Below are 17916 nucleotides of genomic sequence, written 5' to 3'. Positions count from 1 at the left end.
GGTGCAGTGCCTGGTCCCACCACAGTGATTGCTCCCAGGACAGCACTAAAGGCACTGGTGGGCTTTTGGTCAGCTCTGAGCATGGACAGGGCAAACCCCTGTTGGGTTGGGGGCTGTGTAGTCCTGTGTGATGGAAAAACATGGGCCTGGGGGAATGAGGGAGTGCACAGGGCTCCTGATCCTGCTCGTGTGTCTTCTTGCAACCCGCCCTCTAAAGAGGGGCACTGAATGATGGCTCTTAACTCTTACTGAGATAGCTTCAGAGTGGCACATCAACACTCGGCCTCCTCACCAGCGCGGTTCCTTCGATGCGCTGAGCTCTTTGGGCTGAGTGAGCAATGAGAGTGGAAGAAAACAGAAGGATGTATCCAGCAAGCCCTTTGACAGTGTCACTTTGAGAGTAGGCAGGGCACAGCACAACTAAAGCACTCCACATTGACTGCTTTCAGGTGACCGGTAAGAGATGAAACTATTTGGGCAGCAACCTACGATGGCCAAACTGGAGAGCTACCACATTTTAGCATTAATAACAGAGTTATTGTTCCTTATTAATAGCATCACAGAACCATCAACTGGAAGGGTTGGTTGGAAGGGATCTTTTAAGGATCATTGCAGAAAAGATGCCCATTTGACAAGAGGGTGTCCATTTTTCTGCTTTATTCAAAATCCCAAAGTTTTTTCACATATGGAGAAAGACCCATCATCTAAAATGCCTTTGGGACTAATTGGGATGCTCCTGGACAGCAGCACCACACAGCAACCCCAGCAGAGGATGGAGGATACAGATCACATCCTCATGTATAAAAATCTTAATTGCTGGTATAAGTCCAATCTGCAACCCAAAGCCAAGGTGCTCGTCCATCCCTGTCCATCAGCTCTTCCCTGTGAGGGTGCTGAGGCGCTGGCACAGGGTGCCCAGAGAAGCTGTGGCTGCCCCATCCCTGGCAGTGTTCAAGGCCAGGTTGGACACAGGGGCTTGGAGCAAGCTGCTCCAGTGGAAGGGGTCCCTGCCCGTGGCAGGGGTTGGAGCTGGGGGAGCTTTAAGGCCCCTTCCAACCCAAACCAGTCTGTGATTCCATGACACACATGTTCACAGTCAATAGAGGTTCTAAGGGCAAATTCCTGCTATCTCCATCTCCAGCTGCTTTGCTGAGAAGCGATCAACAGCAGCTTGGTGAATAATTCCATTGAGATCACAAACCCACAGGATAATTCAGGTTGGGAGGGACCATCTCCTACAACCTCCACCTCCAAGTAGGGACAGCTCCAAAGCTGTGTTAGGTTGCTCGTGGGCTATGCAACCAGAGTTTTAGCATCTCTGAGGACAGAGACTTTAGGGTACAACATTGATACAATGGTTATACAATGAATTTTTGTTCTTTTCAGAGTGGTTTTGGGTGAGAGTAGAAAAGCAAGAAGAAAACGTGATAAATTAAGCTAATATAATACGAAGAGAAATTCAGCCAACAGCATCACTCTCAAGTTCCAAATGTCAGAAACCAGCTACATTGGGGATGTCAAAGCTTTGCTGGAATTTACTCTGCCAGATCCCTATTACCTAAAATGTCTACATTACATCCAAGGCAGCATCTTGGGCAGTATAATGTGCCTTTGTGCTTCACTGAGATGTCAGTTTGGGATGGCTCCAGTGTGACCCCCCACTGCTGCAGCCCCCAGCCAGGCTGCAAGATCCCCCCTACTTCAGGAGTCTTTTAGACAGCGGTTTGAGTGAATGAACACTCCATGGTTTCCTTATTTTCCATGTTTTCCAGGATGAAAGCAGCTCCAATGACAAGTAAACACCGTGCTTTCAAACTGCTGCCAACATATGATGAAACCCCTGACTACAATCTGAACTTGCAGCAGCACAAAACACACGAAGGAATTCGAAGCTGGTGGGGTTTTATGGGCAGTAGTTGCCTGTTTCATAAAAACCACCAGGAAAAGAGACAACGCTTCCCAAATCCACCTTTCATTTGCTCATCTGTAGAAGGGGACCGTAAACCCAGGGGGAATTTTGGACCCAACGCTGCTATTTACAGTTCAGATGAGAGTCTGGCAAAGGCACGTTTTTCAACTCAAAAAGGATGAATCCTCCTCCTGCATTTCAGATTCATCAAGGGAGATCCCGATGGGGGAGGAGTACTTCATTTCTTCTGAAAGACAGTAACTGCAGCCCAAGTGTGATGGGGAAGGGCTGAGGGAGCTGGGGGGTTCAGTGTGGAGAAGAGAAGGCTCAGGGGGGACCTGATGGCTGCCTACAAGTGCCTGAGAGGAGAATGGAGCCAGGAGGGGCTGGGCTCTGCTCCCAAGGAACAAGGGATGGGACAAGAGGAACCGGCCTCAAGCTGCACCAGGGCAGGTTTAGATGGAGCTGAGGAACAATTCCTGCCCCAGAGGGTGCTCAGGCATTGGAACAGGCTGCCCAGGGCAGGGCTGCAGGCACCGGCCATGCAAGGGTTCACACCCCATGGAGATGAGGCCTCAGTGCCATGGGGCAGTGGTGGCCTTGGCAGTGCTGGGAATGGTTGGACTGGATGAGCTTAAAGGGCTTTTCCAGCCTGGTTGGCTCTGTGATTCTATGATTCAACTCCATTCTGTGTAACGTTTTACTGTTAATGTTTTAAAACCACCACTACGTTTAGGCTACGTGCGTAAATGAAGCCTGCAGTTCAGCAATGCCACCTGAGAGGCTGTTTCCTACCTCACCCATCACCACCAGGTCACTTCTGGCAACTTCTTGTATGCAAACTAGAAGAAAACCAGACTCTTTAACCCAGATTTAACTATTCATAATCCGTTACAGATGAAAACTGCCTAAGCCCATTTTCACATGTGATTTCAATAATGTATTTACTTATCCCTTTTCCACTCTTCAGCTGTCCAAGGTTAGTGCTTGCTGGGTCCCTACACCAGGAGCACATCTTGCAGGGTCTTAGCAAGAAATCCCAGGGGATTTCCAGTTATCAACAGGGTCCTGCAGGAAGAAAACCTGATCCGACATTGCCTGTTGGGAGGTTCTCTGAAACACAGAGCTGGGAGTTGATCTGGGAGAGGGATTTAATGGTTCTGGGCTGAAAGGAGACCCCAAAGGCATTCTATTACTAATTTATCATTATTTTAATGTATAGATGTGCTATTTCCATAGCTGGAGACCAACTGGCATCATTCTGATCCTTCATGCAGCCTAATGGCATCAGCAGCTTTGAGTCATTAGATTAGCCTTAACACTGCCAATGGACCATCACTTTGTGTGGCTTGGGAAAACATGATACTCCAGGGGAAACCAGGTTTCATCAACATGTTTGGAAGTCTTCTACCACTTTAACAGGGAAAAAGAGGACTCAGGCATTCACAAACAGCTGCAGACCACCCAAATGACTGAGTCTTTTCCAAGTTCCATATTAGCAAGGAGAGAGATACAGTTCGGGTTTGGTGCATCTGATGCTCTGAAGCAACATTAGTTCTTTGTAGTTTGAATTAAAAGACCTCTTTCTCCAACATACTTCTTTAAACAACAAGTGTAAGAATGCACACTGACAGAGTTACAGAAAGCATTATGACATCCCAACTCAGTACAGCAGGAAGAGACTTGTCAGCCTAAAGCAAACCTGTTCACACACCACCACTCACCTACTGCCATCAGTGAGCCCTGGTGCCGTTTTCCTTAGTTATCCCCATCATGTTACCCCCAAAATGAGGAATTCTCAGGCTAAGCCAGAGACACAGTTCAGTGCTTTGAGTTACTTACAGCATTCCATTCTTTCCCCCGATTTCCCCTGGATTTCTTTCACTGTTTCCTCTCTTAGCCAAGAGCAGCAAACAGAAACCTACTCCACATCCATAGGAGATAACGGTCTAATATACATGGAAACTATTTCCTATAGTAGAAGAAAACAGCCGTCAACAAGACAAATGGGTGGAATTCCTCATTTCTAAGTGTTTCCGGATGAGTAGGAGAAGGAAATAGGAATGTTCTGGCTCTCTCTGAAATGTATCTGCAAGATCTCACTTGTCCCATATCCCAGAATCAAACCAACCCCCATGAAAAGCCACGTGTGCTGGTCCTAACTTGGGAATACTGCACATACCCTGGGTTTGGGGTTCTATTTATGGATTTCTTATATATTATTCAATAGGAGGAACTGGCTTTAACATGAGGCCTGGGAGGGCCGAGCATGCTGTCAGTCATCCATGAATTCTGCTACCAAACAGCACTTCAGATCCTCACTGCCAGGAATAAAAGCTTTTTTGGGACAGGGAAAAACTGTGATTGAAGCTGTTGCCAAGGACTTTCTGCTGGCAGTGACATGGTGACATCGTATGACATAACTTGTCTGCTTCTATCTTGAATATCTGCTCCATTATTCCTATTTCAGAGCCACCTCATGAGTCAAATTCTGGCCTCCACAACTCAATGCTTGCGCCTATGGGATTTTGGGGGTGTGAAGAAGTATAAAATGAAACCATTTTCATAGAATCCCAGACTGGGTTGGGTTGAAGGGACCTTAAAGATCATCCAACCCCAACCCCTGCCACAGGCAGGGATCCCTTCCACTGGAGCAGCTTGCTCCAAGCCCCTGTGTCCAACCTGGCCTTGAGCACTGCCAGGGATGGGGCAGCCACAGCTTCTCTGGGCACCCTGTGCCAGCGCCTCAGCACCCTCACAGGGAAGAGCTTCTGCCTAAGAGCTCAGCTCAGTCTCCCCTTGGGCAGGTTCAAGCCATTCCCCTTGTCCCGGCCCTACAGGCCCTTGGCCAAAGCCCCTCTCTGGGTTTCCTGCAGCCCCTTTAGGCACTGGAGCTGCTCTCAGGTCTCCCCTTCACGCAGCAGAGGGGCAGGATCCCCTCCCTGAGCTGCTGCTCACGCTCTGGGGGTGCAGCCCAGCACACGGGGGGGTTCTGGGCTCAAGCGCACACTGAAGCCGGGTCATGGGGAGCTTTTCCTCACCCAACAGCCCAAGTCCTTCTCCTCAGGGCTGCACTCAATGCTTTCTCCATAAAACAGTTACTGGGAAAGGAACTGCTCAAGGTCGGGCAACAGGCACTGGTTGATGCATGGGGATGTAAACGGTTTCAGTTGCCACAGCAAAGCTCAGAGAAGCAATTTCTCACTTCAAGATTTCATCTTCAAACCCTTATTTCTGTTGCATTTAAGAACTGAGGCTCCTCTCATCAAATGCCCAATACAATAGAACTAACAAGGCTGTGCTTACTAAGCACAACTGCTGTGCTTACTAAGAGCCACCAGTCACAGTGTCATGGAAGCCAGGATTTCCAAGTCCAAATGAGCACAGTGACATGGAAACGCCATGCATTTCCTTACAGGAGGACTTGAACATAAGACAAAAGTATGCAAGAGCCTTAAGGGAAAAGGCGAGGAAATTAAAGACAACAGATTCTGCTGAGGAGACGCACCAGAACCTCCAATGGGAAGAGATGGATGGAGAAAGGTCCTCAGGAAACAAGATTACTGGGAGCAAACGAGTCAAAGTCCAAACCAAGAGCAGCACATGCAGAACACCACAAAATACCTAGAAAATGTTTCTATCACTACTCCATGGGGCCTATTTTCCAAGTATAGAAAAATCTGGCACCTCCAGAGAGCTCCTAGAGGAATACAAGGTGGAAGGGAAAGTAAATACATACTAAAGGCTACAAAGCCAAAGGTTCTTTCCTTCAGGAAAAGCTTGGAATGACCCATCCAGGATGTTTTCATAAATCCACTGTTCCATTCAGATTGCTCATTACAGAGCAGCAGGAGATTGTACTTATCGTTAATAAGTGTATTAAGGATTATCATGGAATTACCCAATGTCTCATTTCACATGAAGTGAACTGGTTGGACTGATGCACTCTCCCACAATGCTCAGAGAAACACACACAGCACGGGAAGCAAAAGAACTCAGGCTAAATCCTCTGCTTGTGGCTATGCAGTAATGCTTAAAAGGCTCAAAACCAGGGGGAGGACCTCAAAAAAGCTATTAATAAAAGCTTTATCAAGACACTATTAAAACACCAGAGTTCGAAGATAAGAGGAAAAGGGACTGTCATGGATTAGAGAGCAGCTAAGCTGTAGGAAACAGCCTAGTATTAAACACTGGGTTTTGAGGCTCCCAAAAGGGTCACAGCAAGGTGCTCCACGCTCCTTTACAAGGCCCAGCAGTACTCCATGTACAGTGCTGAAAGGGGGAAAGAATGAAAGGGATACAGTGATGTTTGCAGAGATGAAATTACCCATAATGGTCACCACTAAGTTGGGAGCTTCAGAGAGCCCTGACGGACGTGCAGCCACTGAGATCTGCTCAGAGATGCCGTGTGCGATGGGACAGGCAGTAGGAAGCTCTTTGCTGTGAGGGTGCTGAGGCGCTGGCACAGAGTGCCCAGAGAAGCTGTGGCTGCCCCATCCCTGGCAGTGTTCAAGGCCAGGTTGGACACAGGGGCTTGGAGCAAGCTGCTCCAGTGGAAGGGGTCCCTGTCTGTGGCAGGGGTTGGTACTAGATAAGCTTTAAGGTCCCTTCAGCCCAAACCAGGCTGGGATTCTATGATTTCAAGGTGGGATTGAAAGAAAGCAAAGCAGATGCACACAAAAGATGCCAATCATGATGGGAACTGAAGGTTCAGCTCCGTGTCTGCCTTTCAAAGGGAAAAGCAGAATCAAAGCAGCAGAAAGGAGGAGGAACTCTTTAACAAACACATATTGTTGAAGGCAGAGCCATAAGGAATCCTGCAACGTCCCCCCTGCATCCACAGCAACCTCTGGAGCCAGGGGATGAAAACAAGAGGAGCAAAGGTGTGTAGGTAATGGTTTCCTCTCATTTTCCCAGCACAGATATTCCTAAATACAAATTATATATTCCTAAATTCCATGTTCCTAAATATAAATGGATTTGCTCGAATGATCAGGAGAAAAGGAATGACTTCCCTGTTGCTCACACTACTCATGCTACTGCCCATCCATCCCCTCTTGGTGAGGCAGCACATCACAACTGCTCCTCTGACCACTATCTGAGTGATAACCTGCACCCAAGCAATCCTGTTTTAAATCAACATTCCCATTCCTATATGGCATCCAGCTGGGATCCTGCAGACACAAAAGCTTCATCCCAAAAAAAAAAAAAGGCATTTTTTTTCCCCAGCAAATTATTCCAGGGCAACAAAAGGAATAATTTTGGTTTTCCCTTCAAGCAAGTTTCTGTTTGAGGAGGAAAATGGAAAGCACATTTCCTCTCGTGTGGAAAACACTCTGATTGCTCTACAGAGACCTATATTGTGCTGATAGACTTCCAGCGCAAAAGAACTCCGGAAAATGAATCTTGCAAGCCATAAAAGACAGTGAAACACGGCCAGGAACACTTGGGAATACCTCCCCACCACTCTGTAATCCCTAGGGATAAACCCCAACAAATCCAGAGGCTTGTTAATCAGCTCTGATTGCCTGTACATGGAAAACTGAACTCCCCTCCCGCTGCCGCGATGGGAATGTGCAGTCAGGACGCGTTCAGCATCGGATCAGCTGCAGCCAGCAGCAGCAATGGAACGTTTGGCAGCATTCCTCAACCTGCTGCCGACGAAAAGCACATTACAGCAGCCTGCTGGAGCCTGACGTGACAAACAGAGCCGTGGCTCCTAACGGAACTGGAGCGAGATGCATGGGAAGGCAGCGAGCGCAGAACTCGCCATTGCTCCGTGCTGGGAGCTGGGGGAAGGGAGAGGGAGGATGCTCCAGGCACGTACTGGCATCATCGTTCTGTATGGAGAGACTGGTAATGGGAGGGGAGGCGGCAGAGGAAGGAAGCGATGGTAAAGAAGCTGCAGTGGTTTTCTTATCCAGCATCATTACACTCAAGCTGCCCCTCTGCTGTGTGAAGGGGAGACCCCCCCTGCAGCCCTGATTCAGCTCTGGGGCAGCAGCAAAAGGGGGACATGGAGCTGTTGGAGTGAGGCCAGAGGAGGCCATGGAGATGCTGCAAGGGCTGGAGCAGCTCTGCTCTGGAGCCAGGCTGAGAGAGCTGGGCTGGGGCAGCCTGGAGAAGAGAAGGCTCCTGAAGGGGAGACCTGAGAGCAGCTCCAGTGCCTGAAGGGGCTGCAGGAAAGCTGGAGAGGGGCTTGGGACAAGGGATGTAGGGCCAGGCCAAGGGGAATGGCTTGAACCTGCCCGAGGGGAGACTGAGCTGAGCTCTTAGGCAGAAGCTCTTCCCTGGGAGGGTGCTGAGGCGCTGGCACAGGGTGCCCAGAGAAGCTGTGGCTGCCCCATCCCTGGCAGTGTTCAAGGCCAGGTTGGACACAGGGGCTTGGAGCAAGCTGCTCCAGTGGAAAGGGTCCCTTGCCTGTGGCAGGGGTTAGAGCTGGAGGAGCTTTGAGGTCCTTTCTAACCCAAACCACTCTGTGATTCCACGATTACTTTCGGGAGTCTGCAAGCTTTCTACCTATAATCCCTTTTAAATGAACAAGAGAATTGCTTACCAATCCTGAAATCCCTGCTATTTGAACATTAAATACAACATATTTATGAACCCCCAAACCAAGTCCATCCGAGCAACTGAAGCTCTCAGCTTATAAATCCCCATCAAAACCTTTAATGAACTGACAAACATAATCCTGAGGCAGCACCTGTGAAATAACCCTCACAGCCCATTGACGCACTGCTTTATTGCTACCCAGTGATGCATAGCAAAGGGGTCAGTCCTTTTCCAGGCCTTTGTGCTGAAGAAATTCCTCTCAAATCTGACCTACCCATGGACAAGGCACCTCTGCAAATGCGGAGTGTTGCCATGCTCCTTCCCAAAGTGCCTGGCTTGAAGCCCCTTCAGAAGCAAGACTGAAGCTTACACTGTGCTTATAGATGTGTCTTGTACAACTTCTGGAGGGTCATGCATTGAAGTTATCCCCTTGATCAGTCTTCCTTCCCTGAGCAAGATCTAAGTGCAATCAGTGCCTCCTTTAAGAACAGGTAAATAGGATACTGGCCACCCAAAATTGCTTCAAAGCCTATCATAGAGTCACAGAAGGGTTTGGGTTGGAAGGGACCTTAAAGCTCATCCTCTTCCAACCCCATGCAATGAGCAGGGACACCTTCAGCTAGACCAGGATGCCCAGAACCACATCCAGCCTGGCCTTGGCTTTCTCCAGGAATAAGGCAACCACCATACCATGTCTCTGGGCAACCTGTGCCAGTGCCCTACCACCCTTAGTGTACAAATCTTTCTTCCTCACATCAGTGTACAATTCCCAGATAGATCACTTCATCTGCAACACCTGGTTGAGGTTCCTATAAAGGAGACTAATTTTCAGTACATACCTTCAATAAGCACATGTGTACATCCAGTAACAGCCACCAACACAGGCATTTTTCCCAAGGAAAACAAGCAGCCACTGGAATAATCCCCCCAGGGAAGTGGTGACTCCCCAGCATTGGACACTGTTAAGACTGGGCTGCACAGGGTGCTGAGCATTCAATCTGGGTCATGTTTTGCCAGGAAAGGTTGGCCCAGATGATCCTTGAGGTCCCTCCAACCTGGGATTCAGTGATCCTTTGATTTCCACCCTTTAATACAAAACACGGAAACCAAATACGTGCATGGAACCCACCTCCAAAATGAGGGAGAACATTGGGCAAAAAGAACGTGGCACAACGTTCTGAAGGCAGCTTTTGCTCCCCTACCAATTTGTCCCAACGTTTCTGTACCTGACCTTCTCTTCATCACGTAACTACACCACATCCAAGGGTAAATGGGATCCTAATGATCTCTCAGGAGCTGAACTTCCCAGCAGAACACTTCCAAAGAAAAAGAAGGTCAAAACTTGCCCTCAGTAGAAGGAAAACTTCAAAGGAGCAGGAAACCAGCTGCGTTGATAGCGTTTCCTGCTCGGAATGTAGGGCTTGCAAGGATCCACTCCCCCACGGAAAAGCTCTGCAGCATGGACCCAAGGAAAGGCTGCTGAATTTAAAGCCATAAAAGAAGTGGGTAAGGTTAAGGGGAGCTGCTGGGCTGTATTTTGTGCCTGAATACAGCACTGGATGTGAAAACTAAGATGAGATTTTAAAACCAAGGGCCACCAGCCAGAACTCACTCATCTTCTTTTATTGACTCCACTCCCAAGGGACACAGGCCACACACTCCCAAATCATCCCCTTCTGTCCCAAATGGTCTGTGGGATTTCATGCTTGAGCAATGGGAGATTGAGAGGCTTTGGCAAGGGTTTCGTGGGATGAAAAGGGGAAAGAGGGAACCCTCAGCCTTGAACTAACACATGGGAAAAGGGAATTAAACCTTCCCAACCCTGATGTCTAGACACTGGCAGTGCCTTTGTCTTTGGGAAGGGGAATTAGGACACAATCTGGCTGCACTGCTCCTGGTCGGATATGAAAGCTGGGAGAGACTCTTTGGATGAAAAGCCTGGCCTGGTTCCAGACACGACTTTGTTCTGAAGGAACTGAAGCAAAGGAGGTCTGTGAGAATGGAGAGCAGATTCCTGCCCAGCAGTCACAGCAATTAAGTGAGCTGCTTTGACGAAGAGTTAAAAAACATTGGAATAGACCCCAAAGGCTCAAAAGAGCAGGAGGAAGTCATTGTGAGAGTAGGTCAAGGCTCCAGGGGGATTACCTCTTCAGTTTGAGGCTTAATGCTAGAGACAGGCTTCAAAAAGCTGACCAGGGAGATTCTGCTGATGGCAGGGATGACCCCAACACATCGGGATGCTCAAGCACGGGTCAGGAATTAAAAGTAAATGCTGAAAACCATGAGAGTTAGGATCAAAAATGGCACAACTAAAAAGTGCCTTTTCCTTCCTTCCCCTTGTCTTAAATACGTATCTATAGAAAAAAAAAAAAAGCTCATTATTTTGCATACCTGGCATTATCAGGTTATTCAACTCCTCAACAGGAAAACAGCAACCACAGAATAATCATAAAGTCACAGAATGAGGTTGGGTTGAAGGGAGCTTCAAACTCATCCAGCTCCAACCCCTGTCACAGGCAAGGACACCTTCTGCTAGAGCAGCTTGCTCCAAGCTCATTCTTATCCCTACAGGCCCTTGTCCCAAGCCCCTCTCCAGCTTTCCTGCAGCCCCTTTAGGCACTGGAGCTGCTCTCAGGTCTCCCCTTCAGGAGCCTTCTCTTCTCCAGGCTCACCCAGCCCAGCTCTCCCAGCCTGGCTCCAGAGCAGAGCTGCTCCAGCCCTCGCAGCAGCTCCATGGCCTCCTCTGGCCTCGCTCCAACAGCTCCACGTCCCTCTTGTGCTGCTGCCCCAGAGCTGGATCAGGGCTGCAGGGGGGGTCTCCCCTTCACACAGCAGAGGGGCAGGATCCCCTCCCTGAGCTGCTGCTCACGCTCTGGGGGTGCAGCCCAGCACACGGGGGGGGTCTGGGCTCAAGCACACACTGAAGCCAGGCCATGGGGAGCTTCTCCTCACCCAACACCCCAAATCCTAAGCTCACTTCTAAGCACAGAGCTCTGGAAGGAGGACAGAGAGGCCTTTATATAGATTTCAGGACACAGTGCCTCTCCTCTATTTGATTCAATTCCACTGTAGCTTGAACTTGTTTTTATTAGCCACCGGTATGATTCCACTCCCTCAATTACTGCGCTATCCGAGCAGGTAATAGCCTCAAAATTGAAGGAAGAGCTGCTTATACTTGTTGGAGCTGCAACTGCTGGTCAGGTTCTCCCAAACTAAATCCCTGCTATGAGACTGCTGGGTAAAAGTGCTCTAATCGAACCCCAGATCATAGGAGAAACTTCAAAGATTCACTTCAAAGTGCTACTTCAGCAAACAAAGCTGTTGAGTCAATTTAATGCTTCTCCTACTGGAAAAAGCCACTTCCTTCAAGTGGGGAAGGAAAACAAAACGATGGCAAATCAAAGACTGAACCATTTGTGGTAGCTGTGAAGAGCCATCCTCAGGCTGTGGCTGTGAAGAGGTGATGGGCTCACACTTCCCTGGCTGTCCCAGCACATGGCACAATGGTCCCTGTGCACTGGTGGTCCCAACACGTCGGGTTTATTTCTAAGGATGTGCTGACTGAGAGTGGAAACCAAAACAGAACCACAGAAGGGTTTGTTCTGGAAGGGAGCTTAAAGCTCATCCAGCCCCAACCCCTGGCACAGGCAGGGACCCCTTCCACTGGAGCAGCTTGCTCCAAGCCCCTGTGTCCAACCTGCCCTTGAACACTGCCAGGGATGGAGCATTCACAACTTCCCTGGGCAACCCATCCTAGTGCCTCAGCACCCTCACAGGGAAGAGCTTCTTCCTTATCTCCAACCTGAACTTCCCCTGTTTCACTTTGAACCCATCACCCCTTGTCCTATCACTCCAGTCCCTGATGAAGAGTCCTTCCCCAGCATCCCTATAGGCTCCCTTCACACACTGGAAGCTGCTCTGAGGTCTCCACGCAGCTTCTCTTCTCCAGGCTCAACAGCCCCAATGTTCTCAGCCTGGCTCCATACAGGAGCTGCTCCAGCCCCTGAGCATCCTCGTGGCCTCCTCTGGACTTGTTCCAACAGCTCCATGTCCTTTTTATGTTGAGGACCCCAGAACTGCACCCGGTGCTGCAAGTGGGGGCTCACCAGAGCAGAGAGGAGGGGCAGGATCACATCCCTCAACCTGCTGCTCACGCTCCTTGGATGCAGCCTAGCACAGTTGGTTTCTGTGCTGGGAGTGCACACTGAAGCCAGCTCAGGTTCAGTTTCTCATCAACCAACATCTTCCCAAGTCTAATTAAACACATTAAAAACAACTCTGGGAATTCTGATTGCACTCCCCCTTCCTGAAAAACGTCCCAGCAGCAGGTCTCAGTTAGGGCTTTTGCAGGAAAGGAGATAGCAAACACCTATTTTAAGGTTTCCTGGAGAGTGCATTGTGAACAGATAAACCACCCACTCCAGCCCTCATAACGATAACTCATCCCTCAATCTATCCTTTTACCTTCTTCCCTAGAGAACGAAGCTTGGGACAGATTTGAACTGATTCAATGACACAGAAACTCCCAAAGAAAACAGAAAACAAGGAGCAACTTGAACACTGGTTTCCCAAGGAGCTGTTTCTTACGTCGAGTGACACTGATCAAGTGGAAGCCCAAAGCTGCTCCCATGATCGGGCCATTAGCACATCACTGAAGATTTTCTGGCACCTTCTGTGCTATTTTACCCACTAAGAACTCTTGTTCCTTTAACTCATGAAGCCCAGAAGAACTGAATCATCTCCAAGACTTCTCCTTCCCTACCAGACTGAGGAAGCTGCCAAGATGGAACTGCTCACAGAGAGCATGAGCCATAAGCCCGATCTCACTGAAATACCAGGGGTTAGGAAATGGTTAAATCCTACTTACTGCTTTACATCTACCTCCTGATTCTAAATGAATCTCAGACTAAGCTCCCTGCAGAATTGCTCTGCTTTCCCCACCACCAAGCTCCGTGATGTATTTGAGGAAAGTAGGTTAGCAATGCTGACAAGGCTCATGAAAATCAAAGCACCTTTCAAGACTCACTCCCAGGTCCTATTCACTGTTCTTCTGCCCATATCCTCTACCTGCCCTGCCCACACAGTCCTCCTCTGACTGAGCACGTTCCCCAAGCCCTGTTAAGGGCTGTTTTTAATCCCAAACTCTAATAAAGCAATGATTCAAGGCCAGGTTGGACACAGGCTTGGAGCAAGATGCTCTAGTGGAAGGTGTCCCTGCCCATGGCAGGGGTTGGAGCTGGATGAGCTTTAAGGCCCCTTTCAACACAAGCCACTCTTTGACTTAATGAAATGAGCCCAAATTCCTAGCTCACCTCTTCTACTCTAGGTTACAAGCTTCCCAGGAAAGGGGAAACTTCCCCTGGAGAGTCCCCATCACACAGCACACGCCTTGTGCCACACTGAGAGCCACGAAGCAGAAGCAAATGCTTTAAACTCTTTCTGAAAAGCAAATACTGCAGAGATGACCAATTATCATTAATCATCATGCAACTGAGCAAGCAAGGAGAAACCATATGTATTCTAAAAGTCAGCCCACCTCACAAAAAACAGGTCTTCAGATGTCACTGATCTCTTTTGCCATTATCTGAGATCAGGGAAGGAAGGAACCATTAGAAAATGCGTATATTATGGCAGAAAAAGCCCAAGAAAGAAGGAACACTGATGATAACGAGTGAGAGGATGATACTCAGCAGGGAAGTGCACACAAAACTCATGGAATCATGGCATGGATTGAAGGGACCTTAAAGCTCCTCCAGCTCCAACCCCTGCAACAGGCAGGGACCCCTTCCATACAGCAGCTTGCTCCAAGCCCCTGTGTCCAACCTGGCCTTGAACACTGCCAGGGATGGGGCAGCCACAGCTTCTCTGGGCACCCTGTGCCAGCGCCTCAGCACCCTCACAGGGAAGAGCTTCTGCCTGAGAGCTCAGCTCAGTCTCCCCTCGGACAGGTTGAAGCCATTCCCCTTGGCCTGGCCCTTCACGCTCTCCAATGCATTCCATCCAGATGTGAAAAAGAGTATTTCTCTATTAAAGTATACATAAATTTCAGGACAATTCCTTTAGAACTTTATTGCTTCTGATTGCCCACGGCTCTTGCTCTTCAAGCCCAATCACTGTATTTCACACTAAATCCTCATTATACAATCTCCAGCACAAATAAACCACAGATACAGACCCTGAAACCAGCTTAGGCAAAAATCAAAAGCCCACAGAGGGCTAGATCAAAAGCTGGCTCACACCAACTCTGTTCTTTGTGCAGGCAACCAAGAGCAATTAATGCTTTTAATGTCAGTTTACCCCTTTTGGCTCTATAAATCAGAATAGGCAGCTTTTCTGAGTTAACAAAGGATCTATGCAAGGTACAGCTTAACCAGACCCACAAATTCAACTGCACTTCATCAGAAACAGGTATATTTAGGAGCACTGCACTCCATGAGCAGAATTATCTGCAGGGTGTACACAGAGAACATGCATTTATCAATACAAACAAGGCTGGCACACCAGGAGGAGGTGATAAATCATACATCTGAAAGAAAGGCCACTGCTTCCAGTGACTTTGTGAGAGTGGAAATGTGGAGCAAACACTGCAGGGAGGCAGGAAGGGTGTAGGGAACATACTGGATGCTTCTCTCTAACCTCATCTTAGCTACAGAGACTGCAAGAACTGAGCACACTTCTATTGCACTTCTTCAGCAGGAAGAGAAAATCATTCCTCAAGTGTATCTCCTGCCATCACCCACTTGGATGGGTCCTTCAGGAGCATCTCTGTAGTGTGTCACACCCTCTCCCATGCAGCACAGAATCTCAGCCTGGTTTGGGCTGGAAGGGACCTTAAAGCTCCTCCAGCTCCAACCCCTGCCACAGGCAGGGACACCTTCCACTAGAGCAGCTTGCTCCAAGCCCCTTCCAAGCCATTCCCCTTGGCCTGGCCCTACAGGCCCTTGTCCCAAGCCCCTCTCCAGCTTTCCTGCAGCCCCTTCAGGCACTGGAGCTGCTCTCAGGTCTCCCCTTCAGGAGCCTTCTCTTCTCCAGGCTGCCCCAGCCCAGCTCTCTCAGCCTGGCTCCAGAGCAGAGCTGCCCCAGCCCTCGCAGCAGCTCCGTGGCCTCCTCTGGACTCAAGGATGAGGAGCACAAGATGCCTGAATGTTCCATCCCAGTGCAGTGCAGTGGATCATGGAGCAGAGAGCACCCCCTCAGCACTGCTGTTGTTTGCAACTGGTTTCCAGCAAATCTGCCTCGAGTGGGAGCAGAGCACTCAGCGGGTATCCTGGCTGCTGACATTTAAAGTTCATGTGACTAAGCAGAAAGCAAACCATGTAAAAGTCAACCCTGTTTTTCCCATCCTCCTGCACAAGAACAGCTGGATTGGGTCAGTGATGCTTTGGCTACCCCAGTGTCTTCTCTGCAGCAAGTGTGGATACCTAGGGGAAAAGTTAAGCCCAGGGCAGCAGTACAGTGCCATTTGCTGAGCAAACTCACCAGCCCATAACTGTGTGCAGCACAGGGACTTCCTCAAGTGCATGTTCATTTTTAACCATCAGCTGTATTGCTTTAACCTGCCCGAAGGGAGACTGAGCTGAGCTCTCAGGCAGAAGCTCTTCCCTGGGAGGGTGCTGAGGCGCTGGCACAGGGTGCCCAGAGAAGCTGTGGCTGCCCCATCCCTGGCAGTGTTCAAGGCCAGGTTGGACACAGGGGCTTGGAGCAAGCTGCTCCAGTGGAAGGGGTCCCTGCCCGTGGCAGGGGTTGGAGCTGGAGGAGCTTTAAGCTCCCTTCCAATGTAAACCAGGCTGGGATTCTGTGATTCCATGATTTTACACCACTACATTGAGGTATTGGATTGTTTTCTATATAAATGCTTTCACATCTTACAACACCAGGCACCACACACAGAAATAAATGGCCAAGGTAGGAGCGGCTCAAACCATTCTGCAGAGCACAACACACTGAAAACCAGTATTTAAAGAAAAACTGTTTCTATTTTTCCTTTACAAAAGGCTGCAACAGAAACTATTTGGAAATTATTTCCCTGTCCACAGGCACACAGCACAAACTCATGCCAAGAATCCTGCCTTTGCCACAGCAGGGATTCTGACCCAGGCAGTGAACACAACGGTGCTCTTCACCTTCTTCTTACTACAAACCAAGACTAAATCATTTGCTAAGGAGATACTGGGACTCATAAACACTTAAAAACCCCTTCACTCTCACAGCTCCTTATGGGAGCAGCACATTCCTGCTGTGTGCTCCACTCCAGCCTGCTGAGCACCTCAGCTTCATTAACTTTAGAAATCAACACAACGCAATGCACCAGACACTGCTGCCGGAGCATCACTTTAGGCATTTCTTGACCCCAAAATCACTTGCTGCTTTTAAAACATCATGTGATCCTGTACCAAATGTCATTTAATATTACGGGTCCAACCCACAGCAAACACCAACGCTTCAGAATCACCATTTGAACCTCCACAGCATCCAAAGCTCTGCTGCCTGTGGAGGGGAAAAAGGTGTTTGGAGAAGTATCTAAACTCAAATGAACAGCACACATAAAGCAGGGATTGATACCTCTTGGATCTGAGCTTCCTTTGGATGGAGATAATCCGGAGAGGAGCGTGCCTAGGGCTGAAGGGCAGAGTCTTCACAGCATTCCACAGCTCTGCAGGAGACACAAGAAGAAGAAAACACCGTGAGGATCCAAAGACAAACCTGTCGGATGGAAACCACAGCTCCTGGAGCAATGAGAGGTCTTTACCTCCACCAGAGCAGAAGGAGCAATGGGTACATGTAAGAAGTGCAGTCAGAAAAGGAGGAGCGATGGAGATGAAGGATAAGAGGAAGGGAGGGAAGGGATGCCGGAGCTGGCAACCAGCCCTGCAGTTGGACAAAGACAGCATGATTGATGTGAGTGGTCTGCAGCTCCTGCTTCCTACCTGCTGTCATTAAACACAGATACACAAACACGCTGCACCTCTCCTGCAAACCAGTATCTCCATTTCCCTTCCTGCTCTATGGAAGGTGTCCCTGCCCATGGCAGGGGACGGAACTGGATGAGCTTTAAGCTTCCTTCAACCCAAACCACTCTGGGGTTCTATGAGATTAAACATGAGCACCTTCAAATCACGACACAGAATCCTCCTCCAGCTCCATGCTACAGCTCAGTGACTCGGGGTGCAATACCCACCCCTGCATCCTGCACAGAGCCTACACCAGCTATGCTTTGCCTACACTCTGCTGAAGAATGGAGTAGAAACCAGCAGCAAAGAGCATCAGAAGGGGATGAAATCAGAACAAGGGTCCCCTCAGCTTTCAAAAAGGAGAAAACAAAGTTCAAGCTTCCATTTACCTACTTGTTAATGAGGATCTGAGACAGAACAGGATTTAGCCCAAGTTTTACACATCCCTCCTACACCACCCTTCCCAGCTGACATAAAAGCTCAAAGGACTGAAAACAAACACCT

General features: G+C 49.0%; 1 protein-coding gene across 6 annotated transcripts in view; it reads right to left on the bottom strand.

Moving 5' to 3' along the window:
• Positions 1–17916, bottom strand: part of FAM168A (family with sequence similarity 168 member A) — a 179659-nt gene that overhangs the window by 114459 nt on the left and 47284 nt on the right. For 4 of the 6 annotated variants that reach the window (XR_009968598.1, XM_062639217.1, XM_062639216.1 and 1 more), the window contains one exon: positions 17024–17114. The exons of the other annotated variants lie outside the window; for them this stretch is intronic. The gene's annotated coding sequence lies outside the window, so the exon portion shown is untranslated. The remainder of the gene's footprint in view (positions 1–17023; positions 17115–17916) is intronic. 6 annotated transcript variants of the gene reach the window in all.

The sequence above is a fragment of the Pezoporus occidentalis genome, unplaced genomic scaffold (assembly GCF_034315485.1).
Source record: "Pezoporus occidentalis ecotype Australia unplaced genomic scaffold, CSIRO_AGI_Poc_V1 ctg6, whole genome shotgun sequence".
Lineage (NCBI taxonomy): Eukaryota > Metazoa > Chordata > Aves > Psittaciformes > Psittacidae > Pezoporus > Pezoporus occidentalis.
This window is presented reverse-complemented; position numbering and strand designations above follow the sequence as displayed.